Source organism: Helianthus annuus, chromosome 14 (assembly GCF_002127325.2).
Source record: "Helianthus annuus cultivar XRQ/B chromosome 14, HanXRQr2.0-SUNRISE, whole genome shotgun sequence".
NCBI lineage: Eukaryota > Viridiplantae > Streptophyta > Magnoliopsida > Asterales > Asteraceae > Helianthus > Helianthus annuus.
Genome location: NC_035446.2, coordinates 65122643 through 65143122, shown reverse-complemented (window position 1 = coordinate 65143122; position 20480 = coordinate 65122643).

The window sequence follows — 20480 nt, the reverse complement described above, 5'->3', positions numbered from 1 at the left end:
TTCGGATATCCGAAAATTCGGATATCCGAAAATTCGGATATCCGAAAATTCGGATATTTCGGATACGGGTTTTCGGATATTTCGGATTCGGTTTCAGATTTGGGTTTTTTTGAACACCCCTATCCGTCAGTGATCCAAATTTGCCATTCAAAAAAATGGTAGTATTTTATTTATTTAGCATTAAATATGATTATTTGTTAACATTTTGTAAAATTGTAAATCTACATATATGCCTATTTATTTTTTAAGGTTCCAAGTTATTTACCCGTGCATTGTGACGGTACGTTACTGTGGGCGTTGGGTCGGTATCGGTTTGATTTGTTGCAGTACCGGTACGATTTATATACTCGGTCTAGAAATGAACATGTGTTGTTCTAACTGTATCAATCGATTCAGATTGTCACGATACTGGTACCAATATTCACTTATCATCACAGACAGAGTTGTAAAAATGAAAATCTTTTGAAAACGGAAACGATAAAAATGAATACAGGTATCGGTCCCAATGTTGTTTGGGACGGTACGCCATCGTTAACTTGATTGTGTCACACCCTCAAAATCCACCCGCGGAGTACTACCGCTTGGAGGCGTGACATGACCAGGATCAAGCCATCAATCATATTGAACATAGTATATAATAATCAAAGAAGTTCGTAAATCCCAATTCAATACAATTGATGTTCAAACCAAACATAGTTAAGTAGCGGAAGCATAAGTATGTAAACCCAAAGTAAAACATAAGTTTAATTATTCGTAACGTTAAACATAGTATTCATGATCTGTGCTCCACAACGACCTGCTCCATCCTAGTGCAAGCTCCATAAGTACCTAAGGTCCTGCAAGGCATGCAGCAGAGAGTCAACAACTAGTTGAGCGAGTTCACAGTTAATAGTTCAGTAATGGTATAGTGTGAGTAGTAGTATGTTCGTTTGTTATGTCAGGTATCGTATCAGTTTCCATCGCGGCCTCCCAGGCAGGTATGCGAAGATATTAGGGGATGTTTTTCCCAAGTGTTCTAGACTAGGTTTATTTGTATCGCGGCCTCCCAGGCAGGTGTGCGAAGATTAGTAAATTTAGTTCGCGGCCTTCCTAAGGCAGGTGTGCGAAGTCAGTCATAATATCGCGGCCAACCCTTGGCAGGTGTGCGAAGATCAGTTCAACAAGAGTTACTAGTCTAGTCGTATCTTACTGTTAGGTTCTACCATCTGAGTATACACAATAACTCATCCAAATCCCATTCCCACCCGGGAACCCCATGCCTTGGCTGTGTGAACTCACCTTGGTTTGCTCGGTATGCTAAGTATGTGCTCGAGGTAAATCAATCACGTCCTAGAGTATGCACGTATACACAATCAGTTTGTATCCATTTTGTTCACGTATAAACATATCACTGAGTAGCACATTGCACGTATTCAAGATTATCCAAGTCATGTTCAACATTTAACAGCAGTTACTTAATACAGTTAACTTCTAACAGAGTCTAACTAGGTTACTGTGTAAGTTATCCAATTCGGCGAAACACAACATTGGCGAATCACAGGTTTGGCGAAACACATTCTGTTTCGTCAAACACTAATTCTAATTCGTCGATGATCCTTGGCGAAACACAAATCCTGTTTCGCCGATTACTCTTGGCGAAACACAATCTTGTTTCGTCAAGAATTCCATTTCGTCAAACATTCAAATTCGTCAAGGCATCAGTTACGTCAACATGTCAGTTACAAAAATCATGCAGTCGATTATGGAAACCCTAATCATTCTAGCAGCCGCCTAGAACACCATCAAGAACAATGATCATACTATCATTATCAGATCAACGTACAATTATCGTAACCCAGAAATCATAATCAACAAAGTTTAACAACATTAAACCGACATGAGCATCGTTAGTTCTAGATCTACCCATCACGTAATCACATCAATCCGATCAGTTTATTGATATCCCTAAATCAACACCATATTTCACATTGCATACCGAAAACAAGATCACAACATTCATAAATCAACCCTAGTTCATCCTAACAGTTAACAATAAGTCATACAATTCATGCATTCACAGATCATCATGATATTCATCAACAATACGTAGACCAATAAACATTAGCAATGACTAACCGGAGAATTAAACGATTAATACAGACGGAACGGGTGAATTCTCGGATAACAGGGGCTGCCAACGTGCACAGGAAAGCTTCTAGGGTTTCAGTTTTGTCAAAGTTGTGAAACAGGAGGTCGTTTCACGTTTTAAACACATACAGACGGTTTGGGCCCGTAATGGGCTTGGCGAAACAATGGGCCGGCGAATCACATTGTGTTTCGTCGAGAATGGGTTGACGAAACAGGCTTCTGTTTCGTTGAGTGGTCCTTGGCGAATCACAACTCTGATTCGTCGAGATGGTTTGATGGTGAATCTAGTTCTGTTTCGTCAGGCACTATGTGGTTTAATCAGTTTAAGTCTAAGCGTTTCATAATAATTCTCACATTATGACAGTAATCACATGTATGCACAATACAATACGTTTCATTAACACATAACATGTACAGTTACAAGTCAACAAGTCAACTATCAAACAGTCAAAGTCAGCGTGTATTTTGTCACACCCTCAAAATCCACCTGCGGAGTATCACCGCTTGGGAACGTGACTGACCAGGATCAAGCCATCAATCATATCGAACATAGCATTTAATTATAAAAGTAGATAATATAATTCAACAAGACATGATTGATGTTCAAAACCAAACATTTGTTTAAATAGCGGAAGCATGTAAGTAAACCCAACATAGTTAATAATGTAATGTCATAAGTGTTTAAAGAAACAATCACGATCCAAGCCCACAACGACCTGCTCCTCCCTGTGCAAGCTCCATATACCTAGCGACCTGCAAGGCATGTAACAGAGGATCAACAACTAGTTGAGCGAGTTCACAGAAAGTAAATGCGTAATAATAAGTTCGTATGTAACAGGTGGCTCTACTGGGCCGTTAATACGTTTTATTGGTGGGGGCTTCCCATGTTGTATAACCACTAGACTACTCGTAACCATAAGTATCCTTCACAACCGAGGATAGTAGTGAGCATGAGTACACGTAGGTTTTACGTGTGTATCCTTCACAACCGAGGATAGTAGTAAGTATAAATGCACGTAGGTTTTACGTGCGTATCCTTCACAACCGAGGATAGTAGTATGTATAAGTCTACGTAGATTGCAAGTATGTGTCCTGCACAACCGAGGACAGTGAATAGCATAAGTATGTGTCCTGCACAACCGAGGACAGTGAATAGCATAAGTATGTGTCCTGCACAACCGAGGACAGTGAATAGCATAAGTATGTGTCCTGCACAACCGAGGACAGTGGTATGGTAGTCTAGTGTTAGTGCCAGTACGAATCTATTCCATCTTATTCCTTCAATCCCATTCCCAAGCCCTTGGGAATCCCATGCCTTAGTAAGGGTGTGAACTCACCTTGGTTTGCTCGGTATACACTGTTACCCGTTCCCGTTACTCCAACAACCCTACCGCGATTAGCAATTTTATCAGTTTCGTAATAATTCACTTTATGCATTTATACAGTTTATGCTTAACACAGTAATTCACATCTCAGGTGTACATATCACACAATGACACAGTTATCACATGGATCTAACTTCCCTCACAACTTATCCCAATGCAAGTTCTTGTTTGAATAAATTATGTCTCACTATATTGTAGTGTGATTGGACCTTCGACTGTTATACATATATGAAGTCACAATTTATTTTAACATATATCGATGTTAGTGGTGCTGATTGTCTAAATGACATTTCATGAAACACGAAATAATGGCCAGCACATTCTATGATGCGTGAATTCCATTGGACCGAAGGTAACATGTAACAATTACAAATTGTCAATTACTTTTAGACATTAACCACTCTCTGTTATATAATAAGATCCTACCATTGATTATCAACCACCCTAACCTTCAAAAGAAGTCAGACTATACATGCTTTCCAAAACTCGGACCATAGATGTCATCATACAAATACAAGAAGTCGGATATCAGCAACAATAAAGGTCAGATGTTCTTGTCCTTGTCAAAAGTCGGACAAGAGGGCTACCCCCCTTAAAACTCGGACAGGGTATAATCCCCCCACAACCTCGGACCAAGGCTTTAAGCCAAAAAAACTCGGATAGGGGTGTGGGATGCTAAAACTCGGACCAAGGGAAATCCCTATCAAAAACTTCGGATCAAGTGAGGAGGGGTTAAAACTCGGATCCCCTTAGCTTTGTTTGAAACTCGGACCTCTACAAGCTTAAAGGTCGGACATACAATCAACACTTAAACTCGGACATCCTACATGATTACTTCGGACCACTTAACAACTTCAAAGCTCGGACCTATCAATTGCATCAAGAACTCGGACTTCTAACAAATCACAAAAGTCGGACATGTGTTTGGGTTAAAACTCGGACTATTAATGTATGTTATAAAATTCGGACTACATTTTATGTTCATAACAGGAACTCGGATCTAAATGTTTTCATTGCAAACTCAGACAAAACATATGTTTATAAACTTCGGACCTTCATGCATTACCCAAAACTCAGACAAGAGCATCCAATAAAACTCTGACTAACAGCAACATACATACAAATGATCAAGTTCGACAGGATTATATCAGTTACGTTTCTTATATTCAACCAGTTACGTTTACATGCAATCAAAACCCTAATTCACATTACAGAAATCATAGGCAGTCAATCGATGATTACAATAACTATGACAAAACAAACGATCCATCAAGCATACAATTAATCATCATCGTCATCACAGTAATTCCGAATCAAATCAATAATCACAGCCTATCTCATGAAGAACTAGGGTTTTAACATCAATCAATCAATCAATAAACAATTAATCATGAACAATGATTAAACAATTACCTTGATTCGATTCTAGATGGATTGGCAACCAAACTTGATGCAAAGGACTTGTGAATCCAAGAATGATGAGAAGATGGTTGTAGAGAGGATTAGGGAATGTGGGTGTACGTGTTTTGATTCTTGTGATGATTAGGGAATGATTAGTGAAAGAGATTAGGGTTAAGTATGGTTTAATTTTCACTAATTACTCTATACACCCTGAATTACTATATCTTACAATAGTACACCATCTCAAACAGTTTCACAATTTCACCACCAAGTTTATGCATTTGACAAGTCTAACACAATTAACACATTACCATGCATAATCATACAATACGATTTATTGCATCAAAACGTATACCATTCCATAGCAATCAATTGTGCAAATAATTAACTACACGAACAATGAACGTGCAATAAATGCGAAATAGAAATCTTGGAAATTCGAGTTGTCACATTATCCCCAACTTAAAAGAAATTTCGTCCCGAAATTTGGTACGCACTCACTGAGGAAGCTAGGTAAGTTATATCGTTCACTGGTTTTCCTGGGGTGTCACATCATCCCCCCGTTGATTTGGAATTTCGTCCCGAAATTCAGTAGTAGTAGCTTCAGCCTCAGTAGTGGTTGCATTGGTTCCGAATAACTGGGGGTACTTTTCTGTCATCTGGTCTTCGCGTTCCAAGGTGTACTCTGGGCCACGTCGGGAGTTCCAACGAACTCGAACAAGAGGGATTCTCTTGTGTTTGAGGACCTTAACATCCCGGTCCGTGATTTCAACTGGTTCCTCGACGAACTGCAACCGCTCGTCGATAGTGAGTTCCTTAAAAGGAACTATGAGGGTCTCATCTGACAGGCACTTCTTCAGATTCGACACGTGAAATACATTGTGAACTGCACCGAGTTCAGCTGGTAGGTTCAGTCTGTAGGCTACTGGGCCTATTCTTTCAGTGATTTCGAACGGTCCAACATACCGTGGATTGAGTTTGCCTCGTTTACCAAATTGAACCACACCCTTCCAGGGTGAGACTTTAAGTAAAACCCGGTCCCCGACCTGAAATTCCAATGGCTTCCTACGCTTATCCGCGTAGCTTTTCTGATGGTCGCGTGCTGCTGCCATGCGTTGTCGTATTTGTGCAATCTTTTCTGTGGCGTCCACTACAATCTCTGGACCCGTAATCTGACTATCCCCCACCTCTGCCCAACAGAGAGGTGACCGGCATTTACGTCCGTACAATGCCTCGAATGGAGCGGCTTGTATGCTGGTGTGATAACTGTTATTATACGAAAACCCCACCAAAGGGAGATGCTCTTCCCAGCCGTTGCCGAAATCAATAACACATGCCCGAAGCATGTCTTCAAGAGTCTGGATTGTTCGCTCAGACTGCCCATCCGTCTGAGGATGATACGCTGTGCTCATGTCTAATCGTGAGCCGAAAGATTTGTGCATCGCTTGCCATAGTTCTGACGTGAATCGTGCATCCCGATCCGAAATGATGAAGGTGGGCACCCCGTGCCTCGAAACAACTTCCTTAAGATAGATGTCCGCGAGAGTGGAGAACTTGTCCGTTTCCTTAATAGCCAGGAAGTGAGCAGACTTGGTGAGTCGATCCACGATCACCCAAATAGTATCGTTCCCACGCTGGGATCTAGGTAGGCCTGTAACGAAATCCATGGAAATTTCTTCCCATTTCCATTGTGGTATCTTGGGTTGCTGAAGTAGGCCTGAGGGTTTCTAGTACTCTGTCTTGACTCTCGCACAAGTCAACCATTTGCCGACGTAGGTTGCAATGTGGGCCTTCATGCTAGGCCACCAATATGTAGTTCTAATGTCGTGGTACATTTTATCCGACCCTGGATGTACCGAGTAGCGAGACTTGTGTGTTTCGTCCATCACAAGCTCTCGTTAACCGCCATAAAGTGGGACCCAAATACGCCCCGTTACATAGTATGCACCGTCTTCCTTTTGTTCCATTCGTTGCCTTGAGCCGCGTAAAGCTTCAGCTTTGACGTTTTCGGGTTTCAATGCTTCTATCGGAGCAGTTCGTATCTGTGCAGGAAGACTGGACTGGATAGTGAGCTGCAAGGCTCGTACGCGTCTAGGTAGAGTGTCTTTCCGACTGAGAGCGTCGGCCACAACATTTTCTTTGCCTGGATGATACTTAATAGCGCATTCGTAATCGTTAAGCAGTTCGACCCATCGTCGTTGACACATGTTCAAATCCTTCTGCTTAAGGATATGCTCGAGACTCCTGTGATCGGTGTAAATCGTGCACCTGGTACCGTACAGGTAGTGTCGCCATATCTTAAGCGTGAAAACAACAGCTCCCAGCTCTAAATCGCGCGTCGTGTAGTTCCGTTCATGGATTTTTGAGTGGACGAGAAGCGTAGGCAATAACTTTATCCTGCTGCATCAATACAACCAAGCCCCTGTATCGACGCGTCGCAATAGACCACAAGATCGTCTGTGCCCTCTGGCAATGAGAGAATAGGTGCACTGCAAAGCCTATCCTTTAAGTACTGAAAAGCGGTTTCCTGGGACTCTCCCCAACGTAGGTGACACCTTTCTGTGTCAGTAGTGTAAGCGGCTGTGCGATCTTCGAAAAGTCTTTGATGAATCGCCTGCAATACCCCGCCAAACCCAAGAATTGGCGTATTTCCGTTGGTGTACGCGGTGCAGGCCAGTTCCTGATCGAATCTACCTTGGATGGATCGACATGGGTCCCATCCCTGTTCACCACATGGTCTAAGCACTGGACTTCACGAAGCCATAAGTCGCATTTAGAAAACTTGGCGTACAATTGCTCCTTTCGAAGAAGTTCCAAGATAAGGCGTAAATGCTGCTCGTGTTCCTCCTGACTCTTGGAGTAGATCAGAATGTCGTCGATGAAAACAATGACGAACTTGTCAAGATAGGGTTTGCACTAGGGGTGTGCATAGGTCGGTTTGGTTCGGTTTTTACTATTAACCATAACCATAACCGCTAGTTCGGTTATGGAGTTTTGGTAACCATAACCATAACCAAACTTTGGTTACGGTTAATCGGTTATGAAGTCGGTTATGGTTCGGTTTTGGTTAATTTCGGTTAAGTAACCAAGCAAGGTTTGAAATAAATAGGGTTGTTCACGATTTGAACTTAGCATGAGCCTATTTTATAAGATAAAGGAGACTAAACTTTTTGGTTAAACTATTAATTTGGGGTTCTTTTTAATAAGGTAATTCTCAAACAAAAAAAAATTATGGCCATAACACCTTAGTTCTTTATCAAAATAAATAGCATCTACATTAAGATCATTTTGTTACTAAGATACTTTTATCTTAGTAAAAACCCTCTATATGGTTTTGTAAAACACAAATCCATTATATAAAGTTAACATTACAAGTTCGGTTCGGTTTCGGTTATATCGGTTAACCAAAGCTTTATAACCATAACCATAACCGATTGAGCGGTTATACAAAGTTTCATAACCATAACCATTGGTTATATTGGTTATCGGTTATTAGTGATTTGGTTATGTCGGTTATGGTTCGGTTATCGGTTATGGTGGTTAATTTGCTCACCCCTAGTTTGCACACCCTGTTCATAAGATCCATAAATACGGCAGGCGTGTTTGTAAGCCCGAATGGTATGACAAGAAACTCGTAATGGCCGCAGCGAGTTCTGAATGCTGTCTCGGAGACGTCCTCATCCTGGACTCTCAGCTGATGATAACCAGACCTTAGATCAACCTTGGAGTAGTAACTCGACCCTTGCAACTGGTCGAATAAGTTGTCAATACGTGGAAGAGAGTAGCGGTTCCTCACGGTGACCTTGTTCAGTTCGCGGTAGTCCATGCACGTCCTGAAAGTGCCATCCTTCTTTTTCACGAGTAGTACTGGAGCTCCCCAAGGCGAAGAGCTTGGACGAATGAAACCCTTATCCAAGGGCTCTTGTAGTTGCTTTGACAGTTCTTCCAGTTCAGTTGGAGCCAAACGATACGGTGCGCGAGCTATAGGTGCTGTCCAGAACTGTAGGAATGAGGTCGATAGGAAACGTCTGACCAGCGAGCATAAGATTACAATCCAGAACTATGAATGGCCTCTAGACTTGCATCATAAGATAACATTACGACATTTGACTATCTTTCAAGAACATATAACTGGTATCCACACCCAAAACAAACAAGACAGTAACATAAAAGTCGTCGAGAAGAAACTTACCCCTTATTACGATGTGATCGTTCCTTGCGTCACCCTGACCAATCATGTACACGCTGCCCCGGCGTCATGGTTTCCATTGCTTCCCCCAACGCTATCCCCGATGTCGTCCCTGTTTCCATGGTCGTGGTTCTGAGTCTGGTCCTGGTTTAATTGAGGGCAATCGCGTTTAAAATGAACTTCAGCCCCACACTGGAAACATCCCCCGTTCCCACGCTGTGGCTGCTGCTGTGTGTTCTGTGGAGCTGGTAGTTGCAGTTGCTGGTTTTGTGAAGGTTGAGGCGGTCGTTACTGTTCTTGAGTTACAGGACGTGAGTTTCGACAATCCTTAGCTTCATGACCAATCTTGAGACATCTCTGACATCGTTCCTTGCGACACCATCCACTGTGGTGTCTGTTGCACCTGTGACATAGTGATGAATTCCCCGATATCCACCCTGCCCCTGGTTGCCTGAAGAGTGCTGACTGGGACTCTGATAACGGTCAGTCTTTCGCTGCTGAACCTGTGACTGAACTGGAGCTGATCCCTTGCTGGAATCCCCATCCCATTTTCTTTTGTTGTCCTTGGGAGTAGCAGAAGTAGTGACAGCAGTAGTGGTAGCACTGATGCGTTTTGGCAGCTTGTTCAGATCCACTGCCTGATCTGTGAGACGATGAGCAAGACGAGTGACTTGCTCGATAGTGCCAAGGTTAGCTGCAGTCACATGACTCTGAATTTCTGGCACCAGACCCTTGAGATACAGCTCGATACGTTTGGTGGGAGAGTCTACCATAGTAGGACAAAATGTGGCTAATTCATTCGATCTCTTCGTATAAACTTCAATTTCAGACCCCACCATCTGTAGGTTGAGGAACTCTACCTCTAGTTTGTGGATGTCTTCACGACTACAAAACTCTTCCTTAATTAGGTCCTTGAACTCGTTCCAGGGGGTGGCATTAGCAGCTGCCAGCCCTAACATCTGAACCTGTGCTTCCCACCAGGTTAATGCAGCACCTTCGAGTGTTCTAGAAGCAAACTTTACCCTACGAGACTCAGGGCAATCATGCACCTCAAAGTCAGTTTCGAGCCTCCCGAACCAATGGAGGAGGCCTACAACTCCCTCAGTTCCACTGAAGGTACTAGGCCGGCAATCCTTGAGATTTTTGAAGGTGCAAACAGGCGACTGAGCGTGTTGACCTATCGTGTATAAGAATAGGACAAGGTTAAACACAAAAGTTGGTTTAGGAGTGTAGGATCTAAAGACCCTAGTTACGACTGCAGGGTTTACCTCCTGCTTGTATGGCTGCAAGTGCCGCCGCAATTCGTTCGTTAATGAGAGCCGTCAACTGGGCTTGTGTCATGTTGATATATCCGGCCATGACCTTTATAGCAAATGTAACGTAAGTGAGAATGGTTCGCGAGGATGACAGAAAGGTGTAGGCACATAGGTGTTCTCAAGCAGTAACAAGTAGTGAGCAAAGTAATGTAAGCATACTACGAGCAAAGTTCTATGCAATTCTAGCATGTAGGCAATAAACATAAACCTTATTACCTAGGATGTCGAGTCTTGCACGTGGAGCGAAGCGTCGTTGTGGATCGTTGAGAGCACTGTTCTGTTATAGTCTGGTTTTAATAAAAACGTTTTCCCATATTAAAACCAAGTTCTCTATAACCAATGGCTCTGATACCAATCTGTCACACCCTCAAAATCCACCTGTGGAGTATCACCGCTTGGGAGCGTGACTGACCAGGATCAAGCCATCAATCATATCGAACATAGCATTTAATTATAAAAGTAGATAATATAATTCAACAAGACATGATTGATGTTCAAAACCAAACATTTGTTTAAATAGCGGAAGCATGTAAGTAAACCCAACATAGTTAATAATGTAATGTCATAAGTGTTTAAAGAAACAATCACGATCCAAGCCCACAACGACCTGCTCCTCCCTGTGCAAGCTCCATATACCTAGCGACCTGCAAGGCATGTAACAGAGGATCAACAACTAGTTGAGCGAGTTCACAGAAAGTAAATGCGTAATAGTAAGTTCGTATGTAACAGGTGGCTCTACTGGGCCGTTAATACGTTCTATTGGTGGGGGCTTCCCATGTTGTATAACCACTAGACTACTCGTAACCATAAGTATCCTTCACAACCGAGGATAGTAGTGAGCATGAGTACACGTAGGTTTTACGTGTGTATCCTTCACAACCGAGGATAGTAGTAAGTATAAATGCACGTAGGTTTTACGTGCATATCCTTCACAACCGAGGATAGTAGTATGTATAAGTCTACGTAGATTGCAAGTATGTGTCTTGCACAACCGAGGACAGTGAATAGCATAAGTATGTGTCCTTCACAACCGAGGACAGTGAATAGCATAAGTATGTGTCCTACACAACCGAGGACAGTGAATAGCATAAGTATGTGTCCTGCACAACCGAGGACAGTGGTATGGTAGTCTAGTGTTAGTGCCAGTACGAATCTATTCCATCTTATTCCTTCAATCCCATTCCCAAGCCCTTGGGAATCCCATGCCTTAGTAAGGGTGTGAACTCACCTTGGTTTGCTCGGTATACACTGTTACCCGTTCCCGTTACTCCAACAACCCTACCGTGATTAGCAATCTTATCAGTTATGTAATAATTCACTTTATGCATTTATACAGTTTATGCTTAACACAGTAATTCACATCTCAGGTGTACATATCACACAATGACACAGTTATCACATGGATCTAACTTCCCTCACAACTTATCCCAATGCAAGTTCTTGTTTGAATAAATTATGTCTCACTATATTGTAGTGTGATTGGACCTTTGACTGTTATACATATATGAAGTCACAATTTATTTTAACATATATCGATGTTAGTGGTGCTGATTGTCTAAATGACATTTCATGAAACACGAAATAATGGCCAGCACATTCTATGATGCGTGAATTCCATTGGACCGAAGGTAACATGTAACAATTACAAATTGTCAATTACTTTTAGACATTAACCACTCTCTGTTATATAATAAGATCCTACCATTGATTATCAACCACCCTAACCTTCAAAAGAAGTCAGACTATACATGCTTTCCAAAACTCGGACCATAGATGTCATCATACAAATACAAGAAGTCGGATATCAGCAACAATAAAGGTCAGATGTTCTTGTCCTTGTCAAAAGTCGGACAAGAGGGCTACCCCCCTTAAAACTCGGACAGGGTATAATCCCCCCACAACCTCTGACCAAGGCTTTAAGCCAAAAAAACTCGGATAGGGGTGTGGGATGCTAAAACTCGGACCAAGGGAAATCCCTATCAAAAACTTCGGATCAAGTGAGGAGGGGTTAAAACTCGGATCCCCTTAGCTTTGTTTGAAACTCGGACCTCTACAAGCTTAAAGGTCGGACATACAATCAACACTTAAACTCGGACATCCTACATGATTACTTCGGACCACTTAACAACTTCAAAGCTCGGACCTATCAATTGCATCAAGAACTCGGACTTCTAACAAATCACAAAAGTCGGACATGTGTTTGGGTTGAAACTCGGACTATTAATGTATGTTATAAAATTCGGACTACATTTTATGTTCATAACAGGAACTCGGATCTAAATGTTTTCATTGCAAACTCAGACAAAACATATGTTTATAAACTTCGGACCTTCATGCATTACCCAAAACTCAGACAAGAGCATCCAATAAAACTCTGACTAACAGCAACATACATACAAATGATCAAGTTCGACAGGATTATATCAGTTACGTTTCTTATATTCAACCAGTTACATTTACATGCAATCAAAACCCTAATTCACATTACAGAAATCATAGGCAGTCAATCGATGATTACAATAACTATCACAAAACAAACGATCCATCAAGCATACAATTAATCATCATCGTCATCACAGTAATTCCGAATCAAATCAATAATCACAGCCTATCTCATGAAGAACTAGGGTTTTAACATCAATCAATCAATCAACAATTAATCATGAACAATGATTAAACAATTACCTTGATTCGATTCTAGATGGATTGGCAACCAAACTTGATGCAAAGGACTTGTGAATCCAAGAATGATGAGAAGATGGTTGTAGAGAGGATTAGGGAATGTGGGTGTACGTGTTTTGATTCTTGTGATGATTCGGGAATGATTAGTGAAAGAGATTAGGGTTAAGTATGGTTTAATTTTCACTAATTACTCTATACACCCTGAATTACTATATCTTACAATAGTACACCATCTCAAACAGTTTCACAATTTCACCACCAAGTTTATGCATTTGACAAGTCTAACACAATTAACACATTACCATGCATAATCACACAATACGATTTATTGCATCAAAACGTATACCATTCCATAGCAATCAATTGTGCAAATAATTAACTACACGAACAATGAACGTGCAATAAATGCGAAATAGAAATCTTGTAAATTCGAGTTGTCACATTATCACCAACTTAAAAGAAATTTCGTCCCGAAATTTGGTACGCACTCACTGAGGAAGCTAGGTAAGTTATATCGTTCACTGGTTTTCCTGGGGTGTCACATCATCCCCCCGTTGATTTGGAATTTCGTCCCGAAATTCAGTAGTAGTAGCTTCAGCCTCAGTAGTGGTTGCATTGGTTCCGAATAACTGGGGGTACTTTTCTGTCATCTGGTCTTCGCGTTCCCAGGTGTACTCTGGGCCACGTCGGGAGTTCCAACGAACTCGAACAAGAGGGATTCTCTTGTGTTTGAGGACCTTAACATCCCGGTCCGTGATTTCAACTGGTTCCTCGACGAACTGCAACCGCTCGTCGATAGTGAGTTCCTTAAAAGGAACTATGAGGGTCTCATCTGACAGGCACTTCTTCAGATTCGACACGTGAAATACATTGTGAACTGCACCGAGTTCAGCTGGTAGGTTCAGTCTGTAGGCTACTGGGCCTATTCTTTCAGTGATTTCGAACGGTCCAACATACCGTGGATTGAGTTTGCCTCGTTTACCAAATTGAACCACACCCTTCCAGGGTGAGACTTTAAGTAAAACCCGGTCCCCGACCTGAAATTCCAATGGCTTCCTACGCTTATCCGCGTAGCTTTTCTGACGGTCGCGTGCTGCCGCCATGCGTTGTCGTATTTGTGCAATCTTTTCTGTGGCGTCCACTACAATCTCTGGACCCGTAATCTGACTATCCCCCACCTCTGCCCAACAGAGAGGTGACCGGCATTTACGTCCGTACAATGCCTCGAATGGAGCGGCTTGTATGCTGGTGTGATAGCTGTTATTGTACGAGAACTCCACCAAAGGGAGGTGCTTTTCCCAGCCGTTGCCGAAATCAATAACACATGCCCGAAGCATATCTTCCAGAGTCTGGATCGTTCGCTCAGACTGCCCATCCGTCTGAGGGTGATACGCTGTGTTCATGTCTAACCATGAGCCGAAAGATTTGTGCATCGCTTGCCATAGCTCTGACGTGAATCGTGCATCCCGATCCGAAATGATGGAGGTGGGCACCCCGTGCCTCGAAACAACTTCTTTAAGATAGATGTCAGCGAGAGTGGAGAACTTATCCGTTTCCTTTATAGCCAGGAAGTGTGCAGACTTAGTGAGTCGATCCACGATCACCCAAATAGTATCGTTCCCACGCTGGGATCTGGGTAGGCCTGTAACGAAATCCATGGAAATTTCTTCCCATTTCCATTGTGGTATCTTGGGTTGCTGAAGTAGACCCGCTGGTTTCTGATATTCCACTTTGACTTTTGCACATGTCAAACACTTGCCGACGTAAGTAGCGATGTGGGCCTTCATGCTAGGCCACCAATACGTGGTTCTGATGTCATGGTACATTTTATCCGAACGTGGATGTACCGAGTAGCGAGACTTGTGTGCTTCATCCATCACAAGTTCTCGTAAGCCGCCATAAAGTGGGACCCAAATACGCCCCGTTACATAGTAGGCGCCGTCTTCCTTTTGTTCCATTCGTTGTCTTGAGCCGCGTAAGGCTTCAGCCTTGACATTTTCGGGTTTTAAAGCTTCTATCTGAGCAGTTCGTATCTGTGCAGGAAGACTGGACTGAATAGTGAGCTGCAAGGCTCGTACGCGTCTAGGTAGAGTGTCTTTCCGACTGAGAGCGTCAGCCACAACATTGGCCTTGCCTGGATGGTACTTGATGGCGCATTCATAATCGTTCAGAAGTTCAACCCATCTTCATTGACGCATGTTCAAATCCTTTTGCCTAAGAATATGCTCGAGACTCCTGTGATCGGTGTAAATTGTGCACTTGGTACCGTACAGGTAGTGTCGCCATATCTTAAGCGCGAAAACAACAGCTCCCAGCTCTAAATCGTGCGTCGTGTAGTTCCGTTCGTGAACCTTGAGTTGACGAGAAGCGTAAGCAATAACCTTATCCCGCTGCATCAATACACAACCAAGCCCCTGTATCGATGCGTCAAAATAAACCACAAAATCATCCGTGCCCTCTGGCAATGAGAGAATACGTGCGCTGCAAAGCCTATCCTTTAGGTACTGAAAAGCGGTTTCCTGGGGATCTCCCCAACGGTAGGTGACACCCTTCTGTGTCAGTAGTGTAAGCGGCTGTGCGATCTTCAAAAAGTCTTTGATAAACCGTCTGTAGTAACCTGCCAAACCCAAGAATTGGCGTATTTCCGTTGGTGTACCCGGTGCAGGCCAGTTCCTGATCGAATCTACCTTGGATGGATCGACATGAATCCCATCCCTGTTCACCACATGGCCTAAAAAGTGGACTTCACAAAGCCAGAAGTCGCATTTAGAAAACTTGGTGTACAATTGCTCCTTTCGAAGAAGTTCCAAAATCAATCGTAGGTGCTGCTCGTGCTCCTCCTGACTCTTGGAGTAAATCAGAATGTCATCGATGAAGACAATCACAAACTTGTCTAAGTACGGCTTGCACACCCTGTTCATCAGATCCATAAATACGGCAGGCGCATTCGTTAATCCAAATGGCATGACAAGAAACTCGTAGTGACCGTAGCGAGTTCTGAAAGCGGTTTTAGAGACGTCCTCATCCCGGACTCTCAGCTGATGATACCCTAACCTCAAGTCTATCTTGGAGTAGTAGCTAGACCCTTGCAACTGGTCGAATAAGTCGTCTATACGTGGAAGAGGATAACGGTTCTTCACCGTCACCTTGTTCAGTTCACGGTAGTCGATGCACATCCTGAAAGTGCTATCCTTCTTTTTCATGAAAAGTACTGGAGCTCCCCAAGGAGATGAGCTTGGACGAATAAAGCCCTTTTCCAAGAGCTCTTGTAGCTGCTTCGACAGTTCTTCCAGTTCGGTTGGAGCTAAATGATACGGTGCACGGGCTATCGGTGCTGCTCCAGGAGCTAACTCAATCTGAAACTCGACTTGGCGGTGAGGCGGTAAACCGGGTAAATCTTCAGGAAACACCTGAGGAAAGTCACGTACAACTGGAATATCCTCCAGCTTCTTTTCCTTTGCTGATGCGTCAGTTACAAGTGCCAGAATTGCAGTGTGCCCCTTTCGTAAACATTTCTGCGCCTTTAAGAAAGAGATGATGCCAACCACAGCACCACTCTTGTCGCCTTGAACTTCGAGAGGTTCCTGACTAGAACGAGGAATACGAATGATCTTTTCCTTGCATAAAATCTCTGCGTGATGTTGGGATAACCAATCCATACCGATGACGACGTCGAAACTACCCAAAACTATGGGTATAAGATCAATCGAGAAGGTCTGACCAGCTAAGACGATGCTACAACCCTTGATTACATGTGTGGCTTCTACACTTTTACCATTTGCTAACTCTACGACGTGTTTGGTGTTTAGGGGTGTTGGTGTACGTTTCAATAATTTACTCATTTTCAAGGACATATAACTTGTATCAGCACCCGAATCAAATAAGACAGTAACATAAATATCGTCGAGAAGAAACTTACCCATAACCACATTGGGATCATTCACTGCGTCGCCCCGACCTAGCACAAAAGCACGACCCCGAGCTTCGTTGCCATTGTTGTTGTTGTTTCCCCCGTTGTTGTTGTTCCCATTGCCCTGGTTATTGTTATTGCGATTCTGATTTTGGTTCAATTGAGGGCAATCACGCTTGAAGTGACCTTCAGCCCCACACTGGAAACATCCCCGGTTTCCACGCTGTGGCTGCTGCTGCTGATTCTGTGGAGCTGGCGGTGGGAGTTACTGGTTCTGATTTGCTGGCCGTGAGCTTCTACAATCCTTAGCCTCATGACCCGGCTTGAGGCATCTTTGACAACGTTCCCTGCGACATCTCCCACTGTGGTGTTTGTTGCACCTATTACACCACGGGTGAATTCCCCGATATCCACTCTGTCCCTGACTGCCTGATGATTGCTGATTCGGACTCTGGTAGTAATTAGTCTTGCGCTGCTGTGCTTGAGACTGAACAGAAACTGATCCCTTGCTGGAATCCCCCTCCCATTTTCTCTTGTTGTCACTGGGAGTAGTATAAATAGTGACAGCAGTAGTGGTAGCACTGATGCGTTTTGGCAGCTTGTTCTGTTCCACTGCCTGATCGGTGAGTCGATGAGCAAGACGCTGAATGTCTTGGATGTTGTTGAGGTTAGCCGACGTCACGTGGCTCTGAATCTCTGGCGCAAGCCCCTTGAGATACAACTCAATGCGCTTAACTAGAGGGTCCACCATCGTTGGACACAAGATGGCCAGTTCGTTTGATCATTTCGTGTAAGCCTCAATCTCTGACCCCATCATCTTTAAGTGGTAAAACTCATCCTCCAACTTGTGGATGTCGTCTCGCGTGCAGTATTCTCGTTTGATCAGTTCTTTAAGATCTTCCCAGGGTGTGGCGTTAGCAGCTGCCAACCCTAGGATCTGAACTTACGCGTTCCACCAGGTGAGCGCAATCCCTTCCAACGTGCCAGTGGCATACTTGACCCTGCGAGCCTCAGGGCATTCACACATCTCAAATACCTACTGGAGCTTTTCAAACCAATGGAGGAGTCCCACTGCCCCCTCGGTGCCACTAAAAGTGCTTGGACGACAGTCCATGAAGTTCTTGAAAGTGCAGACAGGCTGCTGCGCGTGTTAACCTATTGTGTACGAATAGGACAAAGTTAAATACGAGAGTTAATGTAGGATCTAAAGATCCTAGTGTGAGTCTATACTGCAGGGTATACTACCTGCTTGAGCAGCTGCAAGTGCCGCAACAATTTGTTCATTAACGAAAGCCGTCAACTGGGCTTGAGTCATGTTCACACGTCCAGACATGATCTTCATAGCAAATGCAACATGAGTTAGAGAGGTTCGCAAATAGGGCGATGACAGAAGAGTGTAAGCACATAGGGGTTCTCATGTAACGACGTATAGTAAGCAATGTAATCTAGCATACTACGAGCAAAGTTCTATGTAGTTCTAGCAAGCAGGTAATAAACATAAGCCTTATTACCTAGGATGTCGAGTCTTGCACGTGGAGCGAAGCGTCGTTGTAAAAATGAAAATCTTTTGAAAACGGAAACGATAAAAATGAATACATGTATCGGTCCCAATGTTGTTTGGGACGGTACGCCATCGTTAACTTGATTATGTCACACCCTCAAAATCCACCCGCGGAGTACTACCGCTTGGAGGCGTGACATGACCAGGATCAAGCCATCAATCATATTGAACATAGTATATAATAATCAAAGAAGTTCGTAAATCCCAATTCAATACAATTGATGTTCAAACCAAACATAGTTAAGTAGCGGAAGCATAAGTATGTAAACCCAAAGTAAAACATAAGTTTAATTATTCGTAACGTTAAACATAGTATTCATGATCTGTGCTCCACAACGACCTGCTCCATCCTAGTGCAAGCTCCATAAGTACCTAAGGTCCTGCAAGGCATGCAGCAGAGAGTCAACAACTAGTTGAGCGAGTTCACAGTTAATAGTTCAGTAATGGTATAGTGCGAGTAGTAGTATGTTCGTTTGTTATGTCAGGTATCGTATCAGTTTCCATCGCGGCCTCCCAGGCAGGTATGCGAAGATATTAGGGGATGTTTTTCCCAAGTGTTCTAGACTAGGTTTATTTGTATCGCGGCCTCCCAGGCAGGTGTGCGAAGATTAGTAAATTTAGTTCGCGGCCTTCCTAAGGCAGGTGTGCGAAGTCAGTCATAATATCGCGGCCAACCCTTGGCAGGTGTGCGAAGATCAGTTCAACAAGAGTTACTAGTCTAGTCGTATCTTACTGTTAGGTTCTACCATCTGAGTATACACAATAACTCATCCAAATCCCATTCCCACCCGGGAACCCCATGCCTTGGCTGTGTGAACTCACCTTGGTTTGCTCGGTATGCTAAGTATGTGCTCGAGGTAAATCAATCACGTCCTAGAGTATGCACGTATACACAATCAGTTTGTATCCATTTTGTTCACGTATAAACATATCACTGAGTAGCACATTGCACGTATTCAAGATTATCCAAGTCATGTTCAACATTTAACAGCAGTTACTTAATACAGTTAACTTCTAACAGAGTCTAACTAGGTTACTGTGTAAGTTATCCAATTCGGCGAAACACAACATTGGCGAATCACAGGTTTGGCGAAACACATTCTGTTTCGTCAAACGTCCTTTGACGAAACACTAATTCTAATTCGTCGATGATCCTTGGCGAAACACAAATCCTGTTTCGCCGATTACTCTTGGCGAAACACAATCTTGTTTCGTCAAGAATTCCATTTCGTCAAACATTCAAATTCGTCAAGGCATCAGTTACGTCAACATGTCAGTTACAAAAATCATGCAGTCGATTATGGAAACCCTAATCATTCTAGCAGCCGCCTAGAACACCATCAAGAACAATCATCATACTATCATTATCAGATCAACGTACAATTATCGTAACCCAGAAATCATAATCAACAAAGTTTAACAACATTAAACCGACATGAGCATCGTTAGTTCTAGATCTACCCATCACGTAATCACATCAATCCGATCAGTTTATTGATATCCCTAAATCAACACCATATTTCACATTGCATACCGAAAACAAGATCACAACATTCATAAATCAACCCTAGTTCATCCTAACAGTTAACAATAAGTCATACAATTCATGCATTCACAGATCATCATGATATTCATCAACAATACGTAGACCAATAAACATTAGCAATGACTAACCGGAGAATTAAACGATTAATACGGACGGAACGGGTGAATTCTCGGGTAACAGGGGCTGCCAACGTGCACAGGAAAGCTTCTAGGGTTTCAGTTTTGTCAAAGTTGTGAAACAGGAGGTCGTTTCACGTTTTAAACACATACAGACGGTTTGGGCCCGTAATGGGCTTGTCGAAACAATGGGTCGGCGAATCACATTGTGTTTCGTCGAGAATGGGTTGACGAAACAGGCTTCTGT